Source organism: Chelmon rostratus, chromosome 16 (assembly GCF_017976325.1).
Source record: "Chelmon rostratus isolate fCheRos1 chromosome 16, fCheRos1.pri, whole genome shotgun sequence".
NCBI lineage: Eukaryota > Metazoa > Chordata > Actinopteri > Chaetodontiformes > Chaetodontidae > Chelmon > Chelmon rostratus.
Window position 1 is genome coordinate 22,425,138 of NC_055673.1, and position 25,472 is coordinate 22,450,609.

The 25,472-nt window shown below is 43.1% G+C and overlaps 1 protein-coding gene across 9 annotated transcripts in view; it reads right to left on the minus strand.

Moving 5' to 3' along the window:
- thrb (thyroid hormone receptor beta) overlaps positions 1 to 25,472 on the minus strand; it is a 107,800-nt gene that overhangs the window by 34,907 nt on the left and 47,421 nt on the right. For 4 of the 9 annotated variants that reach the window (XM_041954908.1, XM_041954909.1, XM_041954907.1 and 1 more), the window contains exon 2: positions 8,505 to 8,571. The exons of the other annotated variants lie outside the window; for them this stretch is intronic. The gene's annotated coding sequence lies outside the window, so the exon portion shown is untranslated. The remainder of the gene's footprint in view (positions 1 to 8,504; positions 8,572 to 25,472) is intronic. 9 annotated transcript variants of the gene reach the window in all.

Consider the following 25,472-nt stretch of genomic DNA (forward strand, 5'->3'; position numbering starts at 1 on the left):
TTAGTTATCGGTTTGATTGATGGTTTACAGTCTAATAATGCGTGTTAGCATTGATTACTGACGGTGGCTGATCAGGCTAATTATCAGCTAATTGTAGTCAGTTTAACAGCAGTGTGCACTGAACGGTTTCCCTTTGTGTGTGTTTTTAAACCAGTTTCCTGAACATGATGTGCTTGATGGTGTTAATAATGATTCCTGGTGAAACTTGAAAAGCTCAGCGCTCTCGTCCATTTGTAAGTAGCATTAATAATTGTTCACCCAGAAACAGCTGATATTTCTCTGGGTGAGTGTCTGCAATGGATCTAGTGACGAACAGATACGAGTATTCTCACCTTGAGAAGTTTCTCATCAGTGTGTTTTAATTCATTTTTGTGATGCTCCTCTGATCTCAGACTCAAATGCTAATAGTTGGTGTTGAAACTTGTTCAGATTCATCTTGATCACCTTCAACCAATTTATAGACTTTATTTAATATTTGAAATATAACAATTACAATGAATATACTGAGTTGTTCACATTTTGTGAAAAAGTCAAACATTCAGGTTACAGCTTTAATAAAGTCAGTGCTGTTTTGACTGCTAATTATTGATTGGACACTGCTCTGTCCTCATACAATGTAATTATCACTTATTGTTATTGCATTATGGGTTTTGGCTGTGGTGCCCCACATGTTGGCTGTGATACCCCAATAAATTTGTATTTATCAAAGCCCAAAGTGCCCCTGCCTGAGAAAAGACTTAACTCCTGGCCTGTACTGCTCTCTGCTGCTCCACACTGCAGGTAACACACTGACTGTGAATAAGAACCTCATACAACCCCACCTCAAAAAACCCTGTTCCAAGCTTACTGTTTGGAACAGCGCTAACTTCTCTGTTTTGCATGAACCACAGATGTAGGATAAGAACTGAACACCCGACTCCACGCTGGCGCCCGTTTATCTGATAGAAATTGCTTGACCAAAGCGCAACCCGAAAAAGTTTTGGCAACCACACTTGGTCTATATGTCACAACACGTTTGGACTGGACACTTTGCACCAGGATAACGTCGCACATGAAAATAACTTTTCCAGCCTCCGGGTAACATTTGCAAATGGTAACTGCATCATTATTAGGTAATAACTGAGTAATAACTTGTTTGCAGCTGAAGCTGTCCTATCAACAGTTTCACAGATGTGTCTTTTATAATCGTAGTCACTGGACCACAAGGTGTTTGTTTAGCTGCAGTACTGCAGGTGGCCACAGGGGGAAATCTGCAACCAGGTTCAGTTGTATTGAACTCTTCATGCACCCATGGACCCACACGAAGCACACAAGCACCCAGTGACTGACAGTGATTGGCTGCTACTTTGGATGAGACAGGATTTGTTGTCGTACGTTCAAGTGCCTTAAAGGAGCACATTAAATCCATTAAATGACTGCCCGTCTAAAGGAATTCATTTACCAAACACACCAACATGACTGTGGGCAGCCTTAAGGCACAGAGCTTCATTTAGTCTTTTATTTTAACCTTGAAAATTAGTTGTCTCCAACATGAATTAAATCATTTCACTTGTTCATGCAGCAGTTGTCCTGTGTCCAATGCCAGCGTCCTAAAAAACAAGGCAGATTACTGCAGGAGCATGAAGAAATCCAACTTGACTCCAGAGTTTCGAAACAGGCAGATTTAGTGGATACTGGAAGCAGATGAAATAGTCAGTTTCAGTAGGAGAAAACCAAGACTTTAATAAGTCAAACAACACACTGAATGTTTGGTTCATGTGTTTGTTTTTTGTGGGGAATTCAAAGCACAGCTGATTTGTTCTGCTTTGATTTGTCTTGGCTGATGGTCAGAGTGAATGTACAGGAGCCAGCATGGACAAAGTTACAAAAAAAAGAGGCAAAAACCAAAATAGTCAGTCAATTGGTATTGTCTCAAAGAAGCAGGAACTGTCTTTTGACACTGACGATGTCAAACACTTCCACGTATGAGACTCCAGGGGTCGCCAAAGCCATCAGGTTTCAGACTGTAAGAGCTGCAGCTGACTGTCATACCCTGATTTCAGCCACAGCTGAAGTCAAAGAGTTAAACCCTGAACCATGTTCCCACTCGCTGCACCCCTTCGCAGCGTTCTCGTCTTACGGCCTCGGCGGACCCTGTGCTCGGACGTCAGGGTCGCTCGTGGGTTCGCTGCGTGGGTTCCTGCTGGTGTGCTTCATGCCTCTGGTTAGAGAGGGAACAGCACTCTGTAGGCTGCGGGCGAGCGCTTCCTTCTCTACGCCGGGAGACATAATTTCTCCACCGCAGCAACGGCCGCCACATCCTGCAAGGCGAGAGGTGCGAGAACACAGTGTGCCGTGCGCTCCAGAACAAAGCGAAGAAATGTAAACTCTTCAGCTCCGATACCTTGCCTACTCCTGACGCCACTTGAAAAGCATTATGCAACTTTGATTAACGCTGTGTACTAAGTGTTGGAAGCCACAGACAGAAACAGGACACTGATGTCATACTGCAACAGCACTTGTTAAAGCTGTGAGATCGTGTATTGCTCACTAGTATGTAAAACCATGCTGATGTCATACAGATTTTCAGCGTTTTGGCCTTCATTCCCATGAGTTCTGATCCAATTTTACGCACCAATTCCACTGCTAAGATTTGGGAAAGCTGTGATATCACTAGACACAGCTTACAATGAAATGTTTTGCTATTTTCCCTGAAAAAAAAAAAACAGTTGCATAATGTTTTCTGGGCCTCCTGAGGAGCTTTGTAGGCCTAAAAAAATGAGGGGCTCTAACTAACAAGCTGCACTTGTGAATATTTTTATAGGAACAATCGGTCGAATGGCTGCAGTATGACATGGGTTGCTCATAGTGACCAGCCCACAGGAAATTATCACCAACACTGCCGCTCTACGCAGCGTTTCAGTGTCTCACGACTAATTGTTTCGGTTTTCTGACCTGCAACTCATCTCGTCTCCAGCGACACCTGTCTCAGTGTTATTCACAGACGGTCTTGCTGCCCCGGAGTGGTCAAAAAATGAATTACTGCACCGTTAATAGAAAGTCTGCCTCACAACTTGGGGGGGTGGGGTATTGAGATGTTCATCAGGGCCCACTGGTCGCATTGTGGGAAGTATTGAGATGATTATATTAGCAAAATAAAATGACAGAAATTGTCCCAAACCACAAAAAAAACCCCAAAAAGAAATGACAAATCGTCGTCAGGGGATATACTGTGTTCATCCAACTGCCCAAAAATAAAGTGAGCACTTCATTTTTGTCTGATGAGGCTGCATGTGCACTGACAGCAGACAGAAAAGCATCACCTTGCTTAGGTTGTTAAGAATATCCCCATGGCTTACTTTAAATCTGACGACTTTGAAGGAAAATGCTGCTTTACTAATGAGTCGATTTTGGAACTGGAAACTCTATTCTCAGATCCCCGCGCATGTTGCATGTTATTCAGTGATGTCCTGCAACACTCACTTTCCCTCAGCCTGACTTGTCAACAACTGAATTAGATTTAGAGATTCTCGGATTTCCTGGAATCACTTTCAATTCACACGTGCAGCTGGACGGAACAATAGAGGCGATAGCGGCGTGAAACCTCACGCTTCGCCGCTGACGATGACATGACTTCTGCGATCGAGCCTCGGTCTCCACATGACATCATATTACCCCGCTCTAACAAGAAAACCGGATTCTTAACAACCACAATTTATCATTTATCTGTAAGTGAAAGTAGGGCCGCAAGTATTTTGAGCTTAATGTGGACGCACACTTGATGCAACAACACAGATAGTGGATAGTACAGAAATAGCATTGTGAAACCCACAAGTATACACTCAGGAGCCTGGGGTAAGGCAGGAAACAGGAAATAGGCCCCTAATGGGGCACATGCTGTACTTTTCCGCCCTGCTAGCTAGATTGACTGATTATTGCTCACCAGTTCTTGATACCTACAGGACAACGAGACTGGCTGTATGCTACAAAGTCATTGTATTTCTTTCCACATGAAACTACAGCTGATCCAAGGTGAAAGACAAGGATGCTCTTAATCAGTTTATTTTCACTTGAGTAGTGCAGATGCTGTGCACAAACACACAGATAAAGGCCTTCAGCCGGCTCTTAGCTGAGCGTTTTTATTATGCCTGTCATTAGTTAGTTTTACATGCTTTTTTTCAAATGTCAGTGCTACCCTGTAAAACCCTCTGCCAACATGAATGAGAGCCACAGATCTCTGAAAGGAGCACAGTACAACCAGCCATCAGAACAGGGCAGAAGCTTGAGGCACGAAAGAAGTCCACATTCTTTGAGTCTGACATAAAGTTGATGAAAAACACATTTGTATCAGCGTCCTCCACTTTTAAATGTGACCAAAGAAAAGCATTTCTCTAACTGTCATGCATTGGCAATGTGAAGGAAAGGGGGAGCACGAGATCAAACAGGGTTTCCCACGCTTCAGATGTCCAATCACAAAGCATTTCATCCTAAACTTCTGCAGACGCTACAAAACTGAGGCCTTCTATCTGTCGGAAATTAAAACTTAACACCTACAGCACATGGTCAGAGGTGTGCCAGCAGAGCCGCCCTCAGCACGTCGTGATGTCACAACTATCCTTCCTGAGGTGATCGGCTCAAGCTGACGTCACGTTCCTCGTCTGAGATATCATCTTAACGAGACGACGTGTTCTTGCTCCACCCGTCTCACTGGGGATTCTTCTGGAGCTGACGGAGTGTTTGAGCCAGGCTCATCGCGTTATTGTGTCACTAAACCCATTTTAAATATTATTTTTCAAAAGGAACCATGTAGATTTTCATTATAAAGTAACACCTACATGAGAGGCATTATGACTGGACGGTCAACTTCCACTGTTGTCCTGAGGAGGACAATCTTAGTTAGACAACAGTGACAACTTTAACTTCTACGTCTTCCACCACTGTATCTTTAAGACTCTTTGCAGCATGGACACAGTGGAACAAACAGCAGTGCAATACGTGCAAAAAAAAAAAAGCAAACGTCGCCTTTACCAGGAATAAAAACTACCTCTCTGTGTTTTGAAAACCCCACAAAGGGCATCAGGAGCTCATCTAAGTCTAAATGTCAGGGCTCCAACAGTCTTCAGCGATAATCTCATTGTGGGCGACGTCAGCTCGCATCATGAATCAACACTGACGAGCAGCAGTAAACAATAGTCATAGCCTTGACCGATGTGCATCTTATTTGAGGTGGCATTCAGATAAGAGTCGATCTTGATCCGCCGACCATTATGCTTGGAGCTCTCTAATACCTAATTTACGAAGCTGCATCACAGTGTGCAACGTGATACAGGCTCATCATCATGGCAACTGGTATCACAAAAAGGACAGCAGATGGTGTTTTCATTAAAGAATTCAAGCTAATAGAAGAATCAACCGAATGACTTTGCGTTGGAGTCTCCAGTGCACTTATCATATTACATTAAGTTCTCTAGCTGCCGGGAAAAAACACACGGGCCAATGTCAGAAGAGGATGGCGTGTTTCAGAAATGCCACAGTGTTCCTGTTACAGTGTGCAGAGTCACGGGCGTGATCCCATCACCGGAGACTGAGAGCTGAGCGGCTCCAAATAATGCATCGGGAGCATTACAACCAATAATCCATGCAGCGCTATAACGACCAGCAGCGAGAGCAGTCATGGCTGACAGCTGCAGCTAACAATCACCTGCAGAGCCATGAATGATGTTTGGCATCGAAGTTATCATCATCGCATTTCAGTTCCAACACAGTTTATGTGTGCAGATGGAAGCCTTTTTGTTTTCATTCTGACATCTCCTCTGAGCTACACAGCCAGTCTGTTAGCCTTCATTTTTAATAAGATGTCACATATATTTCCCTCCTTGCAATACAGTGTACACAATGCTGGGTTGAATTTACAGGGTAGCACAAGCCTCGGCAGCGGGGTGAATGTAGCAGCTGTGTTTATTTAATGGTCAAAACTGTTTCACTCATCGGTTTTTGCTCCTTTTTAATTAGCCGACATTAAATCAGTCACGGTGGAGGTTTTGATGCATTGGCTGTTGTTTGAAAAGGTGACAGCTAGTGCTGAGTGCAGCATGGGTTTCACTGAGTACAGTGAACAGCAAAATAAGCCTAAAGGGGAAGTGTTGGCTTGCTTTTTATAGCCCACATTCTGCTCTAATGCACCCTTGTGACAGTCAAACTGTTAGCAAGGTGGCCCCTTCACTGGAGCTCGGAGATCAGACTGCCCATTGTCCAATAACATCTTGTCTGTGGGGCCATACGGGTTGAAAGAAATTGCTAAAACGAGCAGCTCAAAGTTGAAATTTATCCAACATACTGCCAATGACAGGTAAAATCTCAATAAAACCATACTATTATGCTGCAGCATGATTTGCCATAATTATATGATTAGCGACTGCACGCTGCTATAATGCTTGAGTTGAAATACCAGAGAAGAACATTTTTGCATGGTGAGCTTATTTTCCTTCGGCTGTAGTAATGGTAGCTAATTACTTATTTACTTGTAGTCATTTTACACCTTTGTGGTTAACAGCCTAGCAGTGCTAACCCGACACAAACACGCTGGAGCTCTGCCATTGTTGTTGCTGTTTCAGGTGCATCCTCATTCCAAACAGCAACAATGGACGTGCAATGAACTGAGGTGGCGATGTCATTGTTTCGTTCTGCATGTTCGATAGAGTTTTGAAAAATCTGCACGTTAGAATGTGTCAGAGGTGAAAAGGAAGAGGAAAATATCTGTTTTCTAAAAAATCTGCATACATGTAGATAAGACCTGAGACTGAGTGTTTTGATTCATTTTAAAAATCCTGTTCATTTGGAAAGATGTCAGCTTTGATCACCCCATGCAGCGGTTAACTTAATGTCGTTAAGCTAATGTTGGCTATGAGCCTTTAATAAATAATGTCGGCCTTCATGAATTTTATCAATACTAATGATAAACGGTAAAGATTTCATTCATTCACTGTTACGTCTGTATGAAGAACTTCTGAAGAGTCAGATTTCAGTGGCAGAGCTTTTCTCTCACCACCTCCCTCAATGCTGACGATGTAATTTAGAATAATTTATAGAACTGTGTATCTATACATTTGTAATACCTAAAATTATTTTTTCCATGTGTGCAGCATGTCTTTGGCCTACATTCAGTTGACAAAACGTCATTCAACAAAGAAGCAGAAGTAAAAAATTATTGTATTGTAATATTACTGTGTTGTTCATGAAGTTTAAAAAAGAAAAAGGAAACAACAACTGGCAGCACATATCTAAGTCGAGAACTGCAGGGTCGCACCAGCTCTGCATCAGCAGTAATACAGTAATGCAACCTGTTGCTAATAGGAATTCAGTCACAGTGTTACATTCATTCAGTCTTTCATAGATAATCAACACAGCAGTCAGACACACAGGTGCAAAGCTCAGCAGCTGGAGTCAGGAAACATGACAGCCACCTCATTCATGGATAAATCTATAAACCAGTAACGTGTGCATTCTGGAATATAAAACTGCTCAGTCCAGCACTGCATGATGGGAGGTGTGGGCTGGTAAAAGCCTCGCTTTCAGCAAACTGGTGCAAAAGAGGTGTGTGTGAGAGTGTGTGTGTGTGTGTGTGTTTATTGGACATCAACCTCACGTCTCCGCACGTATTGTCGAAAAAACAGACTTGAAGTGTAAATAAACGCCTCGTGTTGTCGTTCCGCCTGTGAGACGCAGCTGAGGTGCGAGCCTGCACAGAGCCGATGCAGACAGTGTGCAGAAGTGCAAGCAGAAACAACACATCTGATAAAGCTCGTCAGCAAATTTCACGTCAAAACCAATCACTCAGCTAATGTTGCCATAGAGACCAGGTTATGCCGAGCCTATGATAATGATTGCGCTACATACTATGCAGCTACTTTGGCAGCTGGAACTCAAAAGTCGAGTAATCAGTATCACTTTACTTGACACATACGGCATTTCTGTAAAGTAGCTTATTACTTCGAAATGACTCACAACTAGCAACATGTAATATATTGAATGTTGCAAGTAGCCCCAACACTGTTCAGTGCATGGCCTTTGTTCAGGTCTGACTAGATGTCCCTCCAGCAGCAGACAAACTAAACTGAGACTGCACAGGAGATAAGTAGACGGCCATGCTACAGATGTTAATGTTCTGAATGTATGAAACAGAAGCTTTGTGTCATCATTTATCTGTTTACTGATGAATGAACAACATAAATGTAACGAGCATCATGTCGACAAACTAAAGCAACTATTAGGTGTAAACTATACAGAGAAGTACGATGCCTGCAGGAGGGTTACTGACGTTTAGATCAGCTGTGTGGCAGCAGGTGCGCCCATCACAGCCAGAGACATTTGATTTTCTGTAAGTGTGTGTGTGTGTGTGTGTGTGTGTGTGTGTGTGCGCGCCTTGGCCACAGCAGGGAGGTCTCATGAAGAGAAACACTATGTATTGGCATTCTGCAGGCTGCAGGACTCTGGCTGTGTGGGATTGAGCAACATGAAGGTCTTACCAGAGGAAGTGGTGAATTCTGACTCCAGGCAGCGCTGAGGAGCTGCTGAGCTCCCCGAGAGAAACACCTAGAAAAACACACACGCACACACACACACACACACACACAGACACAAAGCCCGGTCAAACTAATGAGCAGCCGAGATGAAACTCACAGTCCAGCTCTGAACACCAGCGGGTCTTGAAACGATTGCAAACATGTTGCCATGGCATTAAAAATTGACCTGAGGCAGTGGTGGGGGGGGTTGGCGGTGGTGAGGCAGCGAGGTCAAAGACATTAAAACACCTACAATGCAGGTATCTGCTCACGTCTTCAGTGAACTCACAAGCGAGCAGAGGATTCATTCAAATTGAAAATACAATTGTCACAGTGGAGTCTCAGCACCTTTTGTTCTGTGTGGCGGGATGTAGTCAGAACACGACATCCGGCTGAGATGACCTACATACGACACTCGACGAGGCAACTCCCACAGCTGCTTTAAAATAACCTCTAGTGGTTTCCACATGTGGTCACGACCGCAAATGCTTCCCCCCGCGCTGCAGTATGGGCGGAGGAATCACAGTATGAATTTCTTTTCCCTTTTGGATAAGTCGATATATCTGTGTGTGTGTGTGTCAGAGCCCGGAGTGAAGAGCGGCATTTTGGGAGGAAAACGGCCATAAATAAAACAACAGTGACAAAACAACATGTGCAGGGAAGCAGAAATGAGCGCTGACTCCGAGTCTGGTGTTTAGCCAAAAATCATTGAAAGTCAGGTTGAGTTCATGGCGAGATCTCAAGGGAAGAAGAACACACACGAAAAAAAAGAAGCAAACAACAAGAAAAAAAAACAGATTGATTATGATGAGAGTGAGAAAAGAAAGCATTTGTTTATGGCATTAATTCAGTGGCAGGACAGGGCCGGTCATCTCTCTCCGACAGACGGTAATCACTTGTAATCAGATTTAATGGGCGCTCTAATGGGAATGCTTTTCCTCCCTCCGTGCTCCCTGTGGCACTCTTTAACACACTCGTCCACACACAAACAAGTGTGCGCACGCATGTGTGCGAGCACATTTGCATCTCATCTTGGGGGAAATGTAACATTGCACTTCCATCTGAAAGGGAATTATTGTATTAATAACAATGTCTATCCACAACAGGACAACATAATCAAGTCCTATTTGTATGTAATGCTAATTTACATATTTGCTTGCTTCATATTCTCTTCAGGCCTCATTTGCATGCACTCATTCATTTGCAGAGGCTGGTTACTCCGCTGAGTCTCAGTCCTGCTGCCTCCTGCTCTCCATCAACACTTCTACACTGCTTTATTCCTTCTCTTCCCGGTCATGGCCATCATTGGTCATACCATGGCGGCCTCTCCCCCTGTGATCTGGGAACATTGTACCACGAAGCAGCGGCTCTGAAACCTTCCTTGCAACATCGTCACCTGTTCATTGTGCCCCTTGGCTGTGTTCTGACAAGGCGTCCCATCCTCATTTTCTCCACCAATGACCAGGAGGTTTGTTTAAGTTGCATTGCAGAGAGGAAGCTCCTGGCTGGGTCCGGATGTGGTGATGACAGACAACCTGACTGTTATTTTCTCAGCTGGTTAAATTGAAGTGATAGAATAAAATGCTTCATCTGCCTGCCCACACAGATATTGCACCAATCACAGTACTAAATTCACATCCACCTGGAGAGCATTAATATAGGCAGCACGATCACTGTAGAAGTGATAGTAGTAACACTTTGACCAAAGTACCGTCAAAACAAAGAGACATGTTGATTTCTTGCCACTGACACATTTGAACAGTTCATTAAAGGAAGTTAGTGTGGAAGCACATGCTTCTGTGGTAACACACCTAAAGACAGGGAGGAGGAGAGCTGGACAACATGGGCGTGAACAAAGATGGACTTCAAATACGTAAAAAATCAGAAGTTTCACGAGGAACGAAATTCACTTTTGGTGAATAACAAAACTCAAGTTTGTTTCCAAGAACACTCCAGAGGAGCCCTTTTAGACACCAGGGGAGGGATTTTCGGGATGTACGGTGCACGCTGTGGACAGGGGTTCTGGAATGCATCATCTTCTAATGTGAAAAACACTTTACCTGGAAGAAAGGATGCATTTCCAACTTCAGACAAACAAGACTGAAACTACTTAAGTCACCAAAATTGCAAAAAAAGAAACAAATAATGAACTGAGCATTTTCCCCAAAGAGAAATGAGTTAGCTATCAATGAATTATTGCACAGATTTCAAAAAATGAGTGAGGTTTTTTTGCAGAAAATCAAATCTCCTGCACCTTCTTGTTAGTTCTCGATCCATATGTACCAGCAGATTGACACTTAATGCCTGTACAGCCTAATCTCTTATTATGAGATGAAATGACTGCAGAACGTCTTCTCTGTGGAGCAGTTTAACAGCCTCATCAATCTGACTATACCAATTAAAGCAAATATCACCGAAATCACTTGTTTCGAATCACCTCGACACACTACAGCAACACTCGTTATTATTCTCTCTGGCAATAAATTCCTCTGGAAAGCCCACAGCGTACATGACAGCGGCGCTGCAACACATCTAATACCTTCCATGTTGTTGATTCAAACTTACTAGTCATATTTTCTACATTCCTTCCCCCCAGAAATGCAGCCGTTTCCAAAATAATTTCTACCAACAAGTGATTCCAGACCGTGATGCGATTATCCAGTCAGAGATGTGCGTGTATACGCATGTGTGTGTTATTTTTGAAGAGACACAAGGAGGGAGATGAAAAGAAAGTGTGTGTGTGCGTGTCTGAGAGAGAGAGACAAAAACACCCACTGATACACTCTGTTACTCAGTTTCCATGGTGATTTGAGTTATATTTGACAATGTGACGCACATTTTCAGCATCCATTTTTGCTGTTAGTCTTCTTCATCTTTTCCAGTGCGGCGAGCTGAAAGTATGAATGGTTTCTGCCGAGGAAATGCGAGATAAAATGACATTTGGGCCCGAGTCTGGGCCTGGACAGTTTAGAGGAGATGTGCTGATGAGTGTCGACAGGCTGGGCTCTAATGGTTATAAACATGTAAGTAAAGGCTGGAGAGGGCAGAGCTCCTTCCTCCAGGGGTGTGTCGAGGGCTGTGGGAAACTTCCCAGCTCGTCCTGTGTGCTCTGCCTCCAACTACTCCACTATCAACGGCAAGGAATTAGTGCTCAGGCTGGATGCTGCTGCAGCACATACAGAAACATAATGTGAGCTTATTTTTTTTTTATTAAAGATCCAATAATATACTGGCCAGTAACAGGGCTGACATTACTGGCTTTTAAAGCTCACAAATATGCAAACAACCAACCAGGCTCACTATTCCAGTGTTTTTCATGCTGTGCTGTTTGCGTTGAATCTACAGTAGCTTAGGGGATGATCACCCCCGTCACCTTTTCTGCAGCGAGTGGCGCCTCTATCCTGTTGTTTGCAGCGGTGTTTTTGCACACTGCTGTTGTTGTTGCACTTCGGGCGCTTGATGTGCCTTTGTGGGTTTTTGGAGAAATGGCCTGTAAGTGCCGTAGGCTGCAAAATGTTCACATGCCCTAGATCACCGCAGCGTTTTCTCCTCTGTTCGATCAGGTAAAGACATACACAAGGCATGCTTCTGTTTTCTATTAGAAACATGGAATCTCGATAGAATTTGAAGCTTTATTTCTGACCAATTTAATGTCCCTTTCTTTGTTAATTCTGGCTAAAAGACCAGAAAGATCCTTGGCTCCAATAAAACATTTGGCAAAAAAATGGAAGTCTTTCTTCTCCTTCCAGATCTAAGGCCTGTGCTCTAGTCGAGGATGGTGTCCATGTGTTTTGGTGTGAGAGGAAAGTGAAGCTCTTCAGGAGACCATGTGAACATGGAGAGAACATCACTCTGTCTGCAAAGGCCCCGGTCAGGTTTAAACCAGAGGAAACAGCGTAAACACTGGGGCATGATGATACGCAGCATACGGGTAAGCTTTGGTACATGACTATGGCTCTGGAGTCACAGTTTGTCTTCCATTTTAAAAACAAACACTTCACAGCGACTCATCATCAGTCTCACGTAAAAAAAAAAAGCGAAGGAGACTTCTGGTGGTGATGGCCGTGAAGTGGGCTAAGCCAATAGATATAGCGATTTCTTGCCACCAGAACATCTGTATTGCAGGTTTTAAAGAAGGAATGGAAGATCGCAGCTGGGGTGCCTTTATGACAACACTGCTGCAGAAGGCACCGGATATTTAAGTCCATGGCTGGTATGACCAGGTACAGACGCATCACTGACCGGGTTCTAATGGACAAGGCCAAAGCAAGGGCGGCAATGAAGAAGAAGCTACATGGAATGGGACAACTGCGCTTTCTTCCAGGATTATTCACAGGAGATACAAGAGAAAACATAACGTCGAGTATGCAGTGCATTACCCAGAGACAATGACTTTTTCTCTGGACGGTCATTAATTCCTGGTAACTGTGATTTGAGGACTATATAGCAGATAATGATGAGTTTCTGGAGAACAGACTGGGAGGTACTCTGTGAATAAATCATCAGCTAATGATAACTTCCTAAATGATTCGACTAACTCACTGCTTCCTTCACGAGTCGCTCTTGATTAACTCTGAACCAGCCTCTGAGTGACAGCTCATTAATGGCTCATTACTTAATCAATAGTTACTTTTTTGTTTCCCCTTAAGTAACGTGATACATCATACTGTGCAGTTACTGAGTCGTCCTTAACGACTTCATGATTAGAGCAAGTTTCTACCACCGCTCAGCAGCTGCTTCACTGTTAACCAGGCAGGACTCGTGGAGACAGTGGTCAGTATGCTGAATATGACGTTGTTTAAAGGTGTCATGGAGTCTATCAGGGTATGATAATATAATCTTGGGGGATGGGGGCTGAATCCAAGGAGGGATTCAAACATGGATAAAACTTCTCGGGCCTAACACTGTGGGTATTATGGCAATAGATGTATTCAGAACAGTTACATCCACCCTCAAGACGTTCTAGAGTAATTATTTTCTTACATCCCATAATTTGGTTAGTCAGCTACTGTCAGTCCAGTGCACCAGTGGATTTAGCCTTTATTCACTAGATAAAGGAAGAAGAAACCTGGAGATGGCAGCTAAACAACTGTATGCTGAGCAGGAAAGAGAACGGCCACTTCATTAAGTCTATGCAGGAATTCTGAGAGCGTGATGAAGGCTCTACTGAGGGCCATGGTATGATATAGATGCTTTTAAATATTTTCCGAGGGGATTTATTATTTAAAAAATTTCACTTAGTAAAACAGCAGACTGTTAGAAACAGTAAGACTGATTTTCACTGCACACCTATTATCTTTATGAGCAATAAAACTGTTGATCCTTTTGATTAAGAGGTGAATAACTGAGGTCATTTATTGAGAAAAATGCCAAACTTGTACACACATTGTGACTCCTCAACTGTGAGGACTCGCTGCTTCTCTCTGTTGGTCACTGTAAACTGACTATCTGTGGAAGAGATTTTGCACTGTGATTAATTGATTGGCACTCTTCTTTATACTGCTCTGAGAAAAACTGAAACTATTAAAACTGAGGGTCTGGAATCCATCACGCGCTATCGTGTTATTACGTAGAAACAAGATAAAGGAGAACTGTTAAGGAAGATGGAATAAATCCATTAAGGGAACAGATTTCATTTGATGAATCTGTATAGTCTGGTTGGGAATAAACATGCAGTGTGTTAATAAGCTGTAAACCAGGTCCGTCATAGAAAACCTGGAAAGCAGGACCTTAATGGCTCAATATAAAATAGTGCTTGTAATAAAAAAACAAAGAGAAAAGCTGTGGCGTAATTCTCTGTGACTGGGTGTTTGCATTTGGTTGTATTATTGATTTCTTTGGAGGCATAACATGATGTAACTGTGATCTGTGATTTTCTAAAAATGATTGAGTGATTTAATAAGAGAAAATCTCAACAATGAGTAATCATTAGTCGCAGCCCTTATTTCATTTGTAATGAGAAAAGCAGTAAATCCTCACATTTGAGAAGTTGGAACCAGAAATAATAGTTTGTAAATGTGCCTGAAAAAAATGACAATTAATCTATCTTCAAAATGATTGATGATTAATCAGCTGTTGATTTACTGAGCAGCTTTGGCATTAAATGAACTATTGTCGAAATGTATGATATGATAAGGGTGAATATGAGGAAATAATACAACCACAGAGCTAATTATGTTTGTGTGTGTGCGCGCGAGTGTGTGTGTGTGTGTGTGTAACCGCAGGGTGCAGTGGGATGGGTTAATATTGTGAGCATGTAATGGTCAACACCTGGATACTGCAAATAAAGACAAATATCTAATTCTCATGCATCTCTTGCCCTACTAATGTCACCATCTTACACAACACACACACACACACTCACACACACACTCACACACCTCCCTTTCAGGCAGACAGTTGCTGCTTTCGCCTGTATGAGCGAGTGTGGGTCACATCAGGACAATGCGCCGGCTCGCAGACTCCGTTTGCAGCAACACTGAGTTTTTTTCCCCCTTTTTTTTCAGCCTCATGGACACTATTTCAGGGCCAGAATGAAAAAAAGCAAAAATGGGAGGGTGAAAAAAGCCCTTTTCAAATTGATGACAGCAGTGGGCGCTGAGGGAAACCATTGAAAGGAGTATATAAAGCAACATCGTAGCGTCTGCCTGTCCTCCCCCCTCCTCTCTCCCGACATCAAAAGTGTGCGCCCATCCTGAGCCGACAGAGCTCCAGATCGCTGCGGTGCATGCTGGGTAAGAGAGGACAACTCAGGACACATGCAGGGACTTTAAGGATACTGCAGTAAGCTGTTCACAATGAAAAAAAAAAAGAGGGAAAAGATGCAGAGAGACGGAGGGAGGGAGGGGAGGTGAGGGGGAGGGAAAGGAGACAAAAATACTGGCAAGATCAGCGAAGGATGGAGGAATCCAACGAACGTTTCATTCTGACAAATATGAAAATGTTTGACGCAGCGGTTCTCTGTTTTCGCTTGTTTATGTTATTAGATCTGCATCAGCTCGCTGACGGGAAAACGCTGCTCTGCAGCAACGAACGACTGCGTCTGAGGGATTTAAGATGAATAAGGTGATCTGGTTCTCTCGAATCAGTATCGTTTTGGATTTTTTTTATGACGGTGGTCTCGTTCGCACGGAGAAGAAGCCTCTCCTGCCGGTCTCTTTGCTGTGTTTGACCACAGATGTGTCAGGAAATGCTTCATGAACTGATTATGTGTTCAGGAAAGTGGTGTGTTCAGACTTGTGAAATGGTTATCTAATGCTGCATGTAATCAAATTTAAGACCTTAAATTAAATTAAAATGAATTTAACTGCAAAAATATGAAGAAATGAGGCTGTAATTAACAATAATTTTCATTATCAATGACTCTAAATAAATTAAATTAAATTAGATTGATAATAAATAACCACAAAAACAATTAAATTAAAAACGGTGAAAACTGTCCATCACCACTTCTCAGACCTCTAACTGCTGCCTTTTTTCGGTTAAAACACCCAAAGATATTCAATTAATAATGCTATGAAACAGAAACACAGCAAATCCTCTCATCTGAGAAGATAGAAACAATAAATGTCTGAAGTTTCAGCCTGATAAATGACTTCAGTGACTGCAAATGATTAAAAGGTTGTCTCAATTGTTGTCACTTAACTTTAAATGTATTTACTGGCTATTTTACAGGAAACACTGCACATTAATATGTGAGGGATTTTCCATCTGGAGTTCCTGCATAGATGTCACACGATCAGCCTAAAAAATAACTAGCACACACTGAAACACACAGAGCAATTATAAAAAGGACGTATCGATGCAGTGAAGCTAATATTACAATAATACATATTACATTACATGCATTACATGTAGCATATTTCACTAAATGATCAGGCACTGAAACGTGCAGCACAGAAGCCCACAATGCACAGCACACAGAGCCAAATACAAGAACAGAACTCCTCCACTATGTGCCTCTAATTATACTTTAAATTAAGGCCAGAAAATGTTTTGATCTTCATATATTTCATCCATTATGTTTTCTTATCTGTATTCATTTTTATATAATTTTGTATTGTAACCCCAATTCTAAAAAAGACATCAAATTCAGAATAAGCATATATTTACAAAAATCAAGGAAGCTGATGAGGTCAAACATGATTTAATTATTCATTAATTATTAACATCGTCTGTTCTGTTTTCAACTGAGGATACGTCAAAAAGGATTAGCTGATCACCACATCCTGTTTCATTTATGCACAGCATCCTGACTCTTTTAGAATCGAGGCTGCAATTCAGTCGGTGTATTCTCCACTAACCCTGTCTCCTAAAATCATATTTATAGACTAATTTGTTCAGGCAGAATGTGCCTGGATTACACTGTTTTAATATACAACGACAAGGAAATGTTCACGGATCTGCAAAAGTGTTGAGCATGTCTGCACAACACTCACTGAGAACGTGCTAGTTTTCCCACAATATCTACTTATGGCACGTAAAGCATTTTAAATCTGTTTAGGCAACTCAATTCATGTGGTTGAGGTTATTGAAAGTGCCTTGTGCCAAATCATGTGCTTTGTATGACAAACATTGACAAAACACCTTTTGTGAAGCAGTATTTATGGTTTAGTGGTAAATGGAATTAGCAGGAGACGGGGTTGACTGCACTGCTCTGCAGAGCCTTGGGGATTTATTCAGATCCAGGCAGAGGGGCAGCAGGAGGGATGACAGGAGGGTATGCTGATGATATGAACTACAAATTATAAATAAAGTGGCTCAAAAATATGCAAACTGATGCAGGCGCAGTGACAGCAACAAAACCACCCCCCCCCCCCCCAAAAAAAAAAGCTTAAATCACACTGCACCAATGGTGCAACATTATAATGAAAGACAAAAAAACATGTTGGTATCTCTCTCTGTGTTAAATGTAGCCTCGGTTTCACAGCCATCTAACCTGGGTCAGTTTTACCCTGGTAGCGTTGTTAACACTGACCTTGTATGTTGTGCCAACTCTCCCTCCCCCAGCCTCCCCGCTGGTATTAAACTGTCCAGCGCCGCAGCGACCGCCGCGGCGCTGACACACGAGCGTCTGCTGGATGGCACTATATGAAACCCCGACCCCTGCACGACCTCTGCGTGCGCACAGCGGTATCTGGAGTGTGTGAATTAGTTCCACCCCGAGTGCTGAGGATGTATGCTCGCAGCAGACGGAGAGCGCTACAGGAAACGCGTGTTCACATGGTCTGTCAGCACCGATCAGCCGCCACTGCTTCCTGCCAGATGTGACGGCGAGGCCGCCGGCGCTCAGACCGCCACCGGGCCGAGGGGGGTCCCCCTGCAGCCCGGCGCATACCTGCTCTGAGACCGGCTCTGCACGGTGCCGCTGCTCAAGGTGTTTCAGAGCATGATCGTATCAGTGTCAAATTAACTCCTCATTAGAGACCACATTACCAGGACTATAAACCACTGAGGCTACAGCTAAACAAACTGCGGGCTTGTTCTCACACCGCTGGATGCAGACGGCGGGCAAAAGTCTGATGGGGCTGAAACTCAAGATGCACCGTTCTGATCTGATTCTGATATCCTGCCTTTGGATATCTGCAGACACAGAGCTTTTTATCGTTAATGTCATTATTATCATAGTTGCTGTTATTTGTAAGGTAAGGCTGGAACTGAACTCCAGCTTAGTGGCGTGTTTGGGCTCACATGTAGTCAGTTTCCACCATGTGAAAAGCTTTTTTAGGGTTCATTCTGCCACTTTCATGCTCCAAATTGTCCTAAAATTTCAGTTTTTCTTTAAAGGTCCAGTGTGTACGCGGATCCACTGGCAGACATGGAATATTTTATTCAAGTTTGTTTTCATAAGTGTGTAATCACCCCCACAAACAAAGCATTGGATGCTTTTCCCGTTTGTCACAGCCACCGTAGGGGAGGGTGAGGCGAGGGGTATTCGTTTGGTCTGCAACCTCATTGCTACATGCGACTAAATCCTCCACTCTGGTCCTTTAAGAACGTCGTTTTTGATGTTTGCTGTCCCGAGACCAGCCCAGTCTGAGCCTGAAAGCTTCATGTTCTCTTTATTACATATTGTAGCAATGGCCCTGACTTTCCCATCATGCCTCGTGCTGGACTGGAGTTTGTTAAGCTTGCTGTTTCACGTTCAAGTGTTTGTAATGTGACTGTTCAGAACATTTTGGCAAAATACTACACGCACGTTGACATAGATCAGCTATTTGAGTCAGTATCAGGCCGATATCGGACAGCAGTCTGATGTCTGTAACGTCTGCAGTAATACATTCACTATAATGATACCAAATGATTGTGTTTCCCCGGCAAAACAAGACAACACACATCTAATTCCTTTTAAATATCTGGCAAAACACCTGAAGAAACAGCTGGCACACGGACAAGAGACTGCCCTCACCAGAAAAACGACTGCGTTAGCTATTCGTTCTGAAACCTGATGATCTGTTTTCCCCTGATGCTGCTGGGGAGCACAAACAGAAGTAGCTCAGTATTGTTATAAGGCTGCAAAAAGTTATTGGTGTCTTTTAACCGTAATGAGAAGTTCTAACTGCTTGAACTTAACCAGAGAGGTGAGCGATCAGAAATGCTCACATGAATCAGTGAATGAATGAACTGAATGAATGAATCATGAACTCCAGAACAGTCATTTGGGTCACGTGGGTTGTTTTGAGGGCACTGACAAATTCAGTTCAGTGTGGTGTATTGTTGCAACTCAACATGTGACTCAGAGGACAGACTACTGAACTAGTAATAATACTTGTACTTTTACATTTCTTGGGGATATTCAGTGTTTTTCAGCCCACTCTAGTCTGAATGGCTTGTGGCAGCGTTCACCTGAAGACTCGCTGTGAACGAGCATCATTTTTCAGAGGACTGCCAGGTACAAATTACTATTATAATAATCTCTAGCCATTTAAAATCGTCACAGATATTCAAAAAAAAAAAAACAGCGCCCTCTACCTACTTTGTGTGATATAGCAATCAAGCAGTTGTCTTGATATATCTGACCTGTTAGCGAACAGACGAAGAAAACTATTCATGAATGTTCCAGTGATTGACGTAGCACCTCACAGATCCCCCACAGCACCCGGCAAAGATGTCAACCCGCCTGCTGAGCTCCGTCACTGATTATTTTGGAGAACCTTCAGGTGGCTTTGTCACCTCAAGTGTTTTGTCAATAAAAACATTTATGATATCTAAACATTATGAAACCATTAGGGGAATATAGCTTAGTTTTATAAAGTCATCAGTTAAGTTTGCTTGCTGTGCTTGATCGGAAGTATAAAGTGGTAAAATACATTTGTGAGCAAAACGCTTCAACTGTTCCAATAAAGCAGTGAAGAAGAGCCATCTGTCCAACAGATCATCATGTGGTGATGTTTGCTGCCAAAGCAAATATTTGTGCACCTCAACCACCCACAAACGCTGTAGTCCTGACTGATCCAGGTGTAATAAAGACTCTTTTGTGGTTGTATGAAAATTAGTTGGAAATCAAATTCTCATAGTGTTGCTCTCAGAAAGCCTGTCAGTTCACTTTAACCCTTTAACCCTGCACTTCTGCTCCGCTGTTAATGAGCGGAGCTATGGATTGTCCAACAAGTTCAGCTTTTAACCTGCTATGAATGGTCGCAGTGGAAGGTGGGGTGAAAAGCCTGCTGGCATGGGGGGGCGAGAGGGAGACGCAATAAACAGCAAAAGTGTTCACACTGTCGGATAGTCTCTCTTAGAAGATATTCACTTGAAGTGATGGAGATAGTTGTGTAGAGGATGAAAGTAGCGAGCTTGAGAGAGAAGTTCAAACCCTGTCTGTTTTCTCACCTCTTCACTGTATAAAGTGGGTTTGATTGTCGATTGTCACTTTTTGAAAGTCCCCGATTCTGAGATAAAAAAGTTGTGTGGAGGAGAGAAGTTCAGATGATCTGATAACTCTGTGTGAAGCGCTCTGATGTAGCTCAGCTTTCTTGGTCCACACTGAAGAACAAAGATAGCTACATAGCTGTTGTCAGTTCTGCTCTGGTTTGTGTGCTCTCTGGCATTTTATCCATGAACCAAAAGCTGTGAAGACAAAGTTTTTGTGATGTCATCATACGTCATTAGCGCTTCATCAGGACCCACGTGGGGCAAACGAATTCCAGAGGCTGACGACAACTCATGCTGCACTTTATGGCTGCTTCTGCATTGATTTATGTTTTTAGATGTCGCAAAGAGCTCATCACTACATCACACACTTCTTCAATCCTGCCTTTTATGAGCTGCCAAAGTCTGCAGAGCAGCCAGGATGTCTCAGGTATAAGAGAAAATCCCTGCACCCATACTGATGTGCACAAATATTTACATACACCTTTACATTTATACCGATCACTATTACTGTAACATCACTTTCTGAACATTTTGTCAGGAGTACTTTACAAGAACATGCTTTGCTCTGTTTCTCCAGTTGGTTAGGGTTAGGGTTAGGGTTAGCTAGCTAGGGTTACCACGGCTCCAATCCGCCTTTAAAATACAAAAGAGGACGATGAACAGCCAAATCAGTAGCTAATCTAGCTAGCCTCAGCGTGCTAGTTAACAGCCGACAGTCAGACCTGGTGAACGTCTCAATATATAGTGATGTACTTGGACCCAACTCAGGTCCCAGCTCAGGTCCCAGCTCAGGTCCCAGCTCAGGTCCCAGCTCAGGTCCAGCTCAGGACCCAGCTTGGGTCTTGGTTACTAGGACTGCACCTCCTGCTTTAATGAAAACCTGCGCATCACAGCAAGTGCAAAACTGGTAGTCCACCAACACATTACAAAAGAGTGAACCACAACACCACACAAAGTACCACAGCAAACCAGTAGCACCAGTAGCTTGAGTGTGTATTATTGAGCAGTGCATACATACATACAGACAGAAAGTGTTGAGCCGACCTCAAAATTGCTAACAATCAGTTTTAAATAAACAAAAGAGACCAGCATAAAGTATGTGAGCATTTCATTGTAACTGTAACCTAATTCAGTCCTGACTTCATGTACACATAACTCCAGGTCTGGTGTCACAGATAGACTGACTGCACACCCACAATGCCTGTATACAGGATTACTGTATTCCTGAATTGCACATGAAGATGCATTTCAACAGCTTATCCCAGACAAGACCTTAAGTGAGGCATTATCTATTATTCTGAACAGTACGTCAACACAATCCCTGAAAGCACAATGTGCATTATACACTATCTGAGCAATAACACAATGTCTGCTGGCAATAACATGGCACTGCCCTGAAAACTGGAACGCCATCCTGTAATTCAGCACTATTATGTGGCTGTTTGTGTGCGGCCTTTGGCTTTGAAGGAGCAAACTCTGTGGCAGCATCGCATGGGGAGGGATTTGCAGTCTGATCGCAACAATAACTCTGATTTCAAGAAGTGACCTTTGGACCCAAACCGCTGTCCTTTCCTCACGCCAGCCCAGCCTGCCCTCCTCCAGCTCCTGCGGGCCTACGTGTCAGGGACTGTAAATGCTTGAACTGTAAGAGCTAATCTCATCCAAGCCACTATTATTCGTTCCATTCACTAACAAGGTCACTAAAGCTGCACAGACACATTAAAACTGCTGCGAACTATGCACAGTGAACGCCTCACCATGCACCTCAAAGTAGAGCCTATTCATAGAACACACCACACAGTAAAAGCTTGTCTTTGTTAGAAAGTCTTTCATATAGTTTTAGAGCAAATGTTTTGCTCATTAGTCTTTGTAGTTCAAGTCTCCAGGTTCCACCATAATGATAATATATAGCAAAGGAAGTGAGCTTTACACTCAGGGTCTAAATTCAGACAGCTATAAACCATTAAAATCTGGGTCTGGGGTTTCCTCCCACTGGTTTTGCAGCACTGCCCAGTTCTCTACAGTAAACACTAGGTTTTCCCAGACAGACAGGCAGGGCTGGGGAGGAAAGGAAAGGATGGAGGCATCATGGGTGCCAGGCTGCCAGTGCCACGGCAAGGCATTGGATGAACAAGATGTTTCTTGGCAGACACGCAGGAAGCAGTTTGCTGCAGCATTCCAGCCAGTGAAATTAGAAAGACGTACAAAAACACAAAAACAAAGAAAAAACAGAAAAAAAACAAAGCAAGAGCTTTGCATGTAACTCAATACGCGAAAGCAATTTGTTGTTCTGACTTGATCCAACCCTGTGTGTCTTCCTAATAAGGTTGTTCTGATGGTTACAGGGTTTGCAAAGAGTGTCAAAGCCTGCCTAACTGCAAATAGGTCAGTAATGGGCACCCTAGGATTTTCTCCAAAACTCCTCTGATTGGTCGGTTTCCATGTCTCTGGGGCAGAAACCTGGATACCACACTGGCGCAACCCTCACTAGCTAGGAACCCTGCCAGGTTTTAGGAGAAAAACACACACACACACACACGCATACACACACAGACACACGCAGTTAAACCGCTAACATTACACAACATTACACACATGTGGAACACAGTGGATGGCCCACATACATTCAAACGGTCAGACCTGCAGCATCCAAACATTCGCAGCGTACATTCAAGCCTGCAAACATGGTGATGTCACACTGGGCTCATCTCCACCCGGCAGCTGGAGCCACAAGGCTCCACGAGGAAGATTGATTTTTCTGACCCTGAGTAGCACGCACAGCCTTTCCCAACAGCTGGACGGGGAACAGGCATGGCTCCGGACAGTTCGAGCTGCCCACCTACAGCTCCAACACACCGCTGTTCTCTTGTGAAAACGTATTAAAGGATAATTGCAGTGCCCACCAAGGTAACAGCTGAGATCTGGAAAGTTTGGCACGTCTCTGAAAAGAAGTTTGACTAGAAGGCGGCAAAGTCAGACGATCAGACCAGTTGGAAGCAACATTATTACCCGAACTGTCCGCTGTAAACATCCATCACAGCGTACAGGACGACCATTTCAGCTGCGCTCGCTTTCAGCTTGAAGGCCTGAAGGCCTGTTCCTACCAGCAGAAACTAAATCATTACAGTAAGACTGTCACGATAACATCTGCTTGTGGGCTCCAAATAAACCTGAGCAAGTGTTTTGTGCCAAGATCAACTTCAGTGACTTCAACATGCAAATGTGCGCCGTCAGACTGATAACAAACTGTCCAGACAGCGCTGATCTCTGAGGGGGGGGCTGGCCAAAACACAGGAAGCTATACTGACATGCTAGCTGTGACATCTCGAGAATAAATTCTGAGCTTACTGTTCAATTAGCAACCAAGCTACCCTGCTTGCTAATTTACAGTTAGCTTTTGAATGCTGATGCTCGCTAGCTGACGGTTAGCCAGCTGACTGGGAGAGCTGTCATAACTGATGACTTGTTACTGACTACCTGTTGCTGCCTGACCTGCACGTTAATAGTTAGCTTGATAGCTAACTAGCAGTTCACATAATCACCGCGTCCCGAGCGTCCTGCACTTTCTCTTTCACTAAGACATCCAAAGGAATTTTGCTGTGACACTTAAATCTCTTAAACATACCAATTAATCCATGTTGAAAATGATCAGTTCTGTTCAAAATCCTTCAAAATGAGCTCAACCTCAACCAACTGCAGCAGCAAAATCCTGCTTTGACAATAACGCATCATAATCTAATAATCTAATGGTATAACAATCACAGGGAGCATCCTCTTCTTTCTTATACTTTAAAAACTAAAATACATTTTCTTGATTATACTTCCATACTTTCCTTCAGTGAAATCTTCAATGCAGGACTATTGTTACCTTTTAGTACTTTTACTTCAGTAAAGAATCTGAATACGTCCTCCACAACTGAATCAAACTCAGGACAAACTGGGAAGCTGTGTGTGCGTCTATTTTTAGTGTGCAGGAAGGTGTTGTGACAGTATCACCTTCCAGCAAATTATGCAGTGGATAACATCCGTGATGTTATTCGTCTGTCAGTCTATTTCTGTCTTGGCTATTGTCCTCTTTAAATTTCCTCTAGGTGTTCATATGGAGTGCAGCTTCAACGCACGAGAGCAACAAAGGAGCCATCTCTGAATCTCTTTATCTATTAGGGCACTGATTTGCAGGTATAAAGACGTCCAGGTTAAAACAAGGAGCATCAACATCAGCAGCTTTTAAATGGGTTGATTTTAATGTGAAGCACATAGAAATATTAAAAACTACACGGTAAAAGGCTAAAGGTAACCTTGAGTACTAAAAAAAACATGCTGTAAAAAAACTTGCTGTAAACATCTTGTCTCTAGAGGGGCAAATATACATGCTTAATCTGATCTTGACAAAGGCCATTACAGTGTGACTGTCAGACAGGTGCATGAGCTGCAGTAAATGTGCCTTTTTATTGCACTGAATGAATGTAAAATGGGGTAAAGAAGCATAACCCTTTGCTTGGTTTGCCATTCAATCTCCGTTCCAACACTTAACAATGATAATGAGCTTTGGATGCTGACCAAAAGAAAGAGTTTGCAAAAGCATGAGGCTCCTCTGCAGAGCAGTTGGCCTCACACTTCATGTTAGAGTGAGTTACACAATCCAGGCTTATTGTAGGATTTACGGAGCATTACTGCCTGCTGAGGGGCTGACCACTCAACAGTGTTTTCTACTGGAAATATGTCTCGCAGGGAAAATGAGAGGTGTTTTTGTTTCATATCAAAACAATGTTACAGTTACTCATCTGATCAATAAATCACTTTCAGATGATGTGACCTGAAAGCACACTTTATAAAATGCCTTGAAAATAAAAACAGCAGTGGCAGCTGCAGGTCTTAGTTCCCAAATCGTTTCCTTGTGACAAATGTTTTCAGTGTCATAACCAGTCGTCACAAAAGTACTCGAACTGACTATAAAACATTTATTGCTGAAATTTACTGCACCGAATGTAAGCCAATACACTATTCCTGTGATAAGCCAGTACTGGCTAATATCAGCATCTCAGTCAGTTTCAGTCTGGC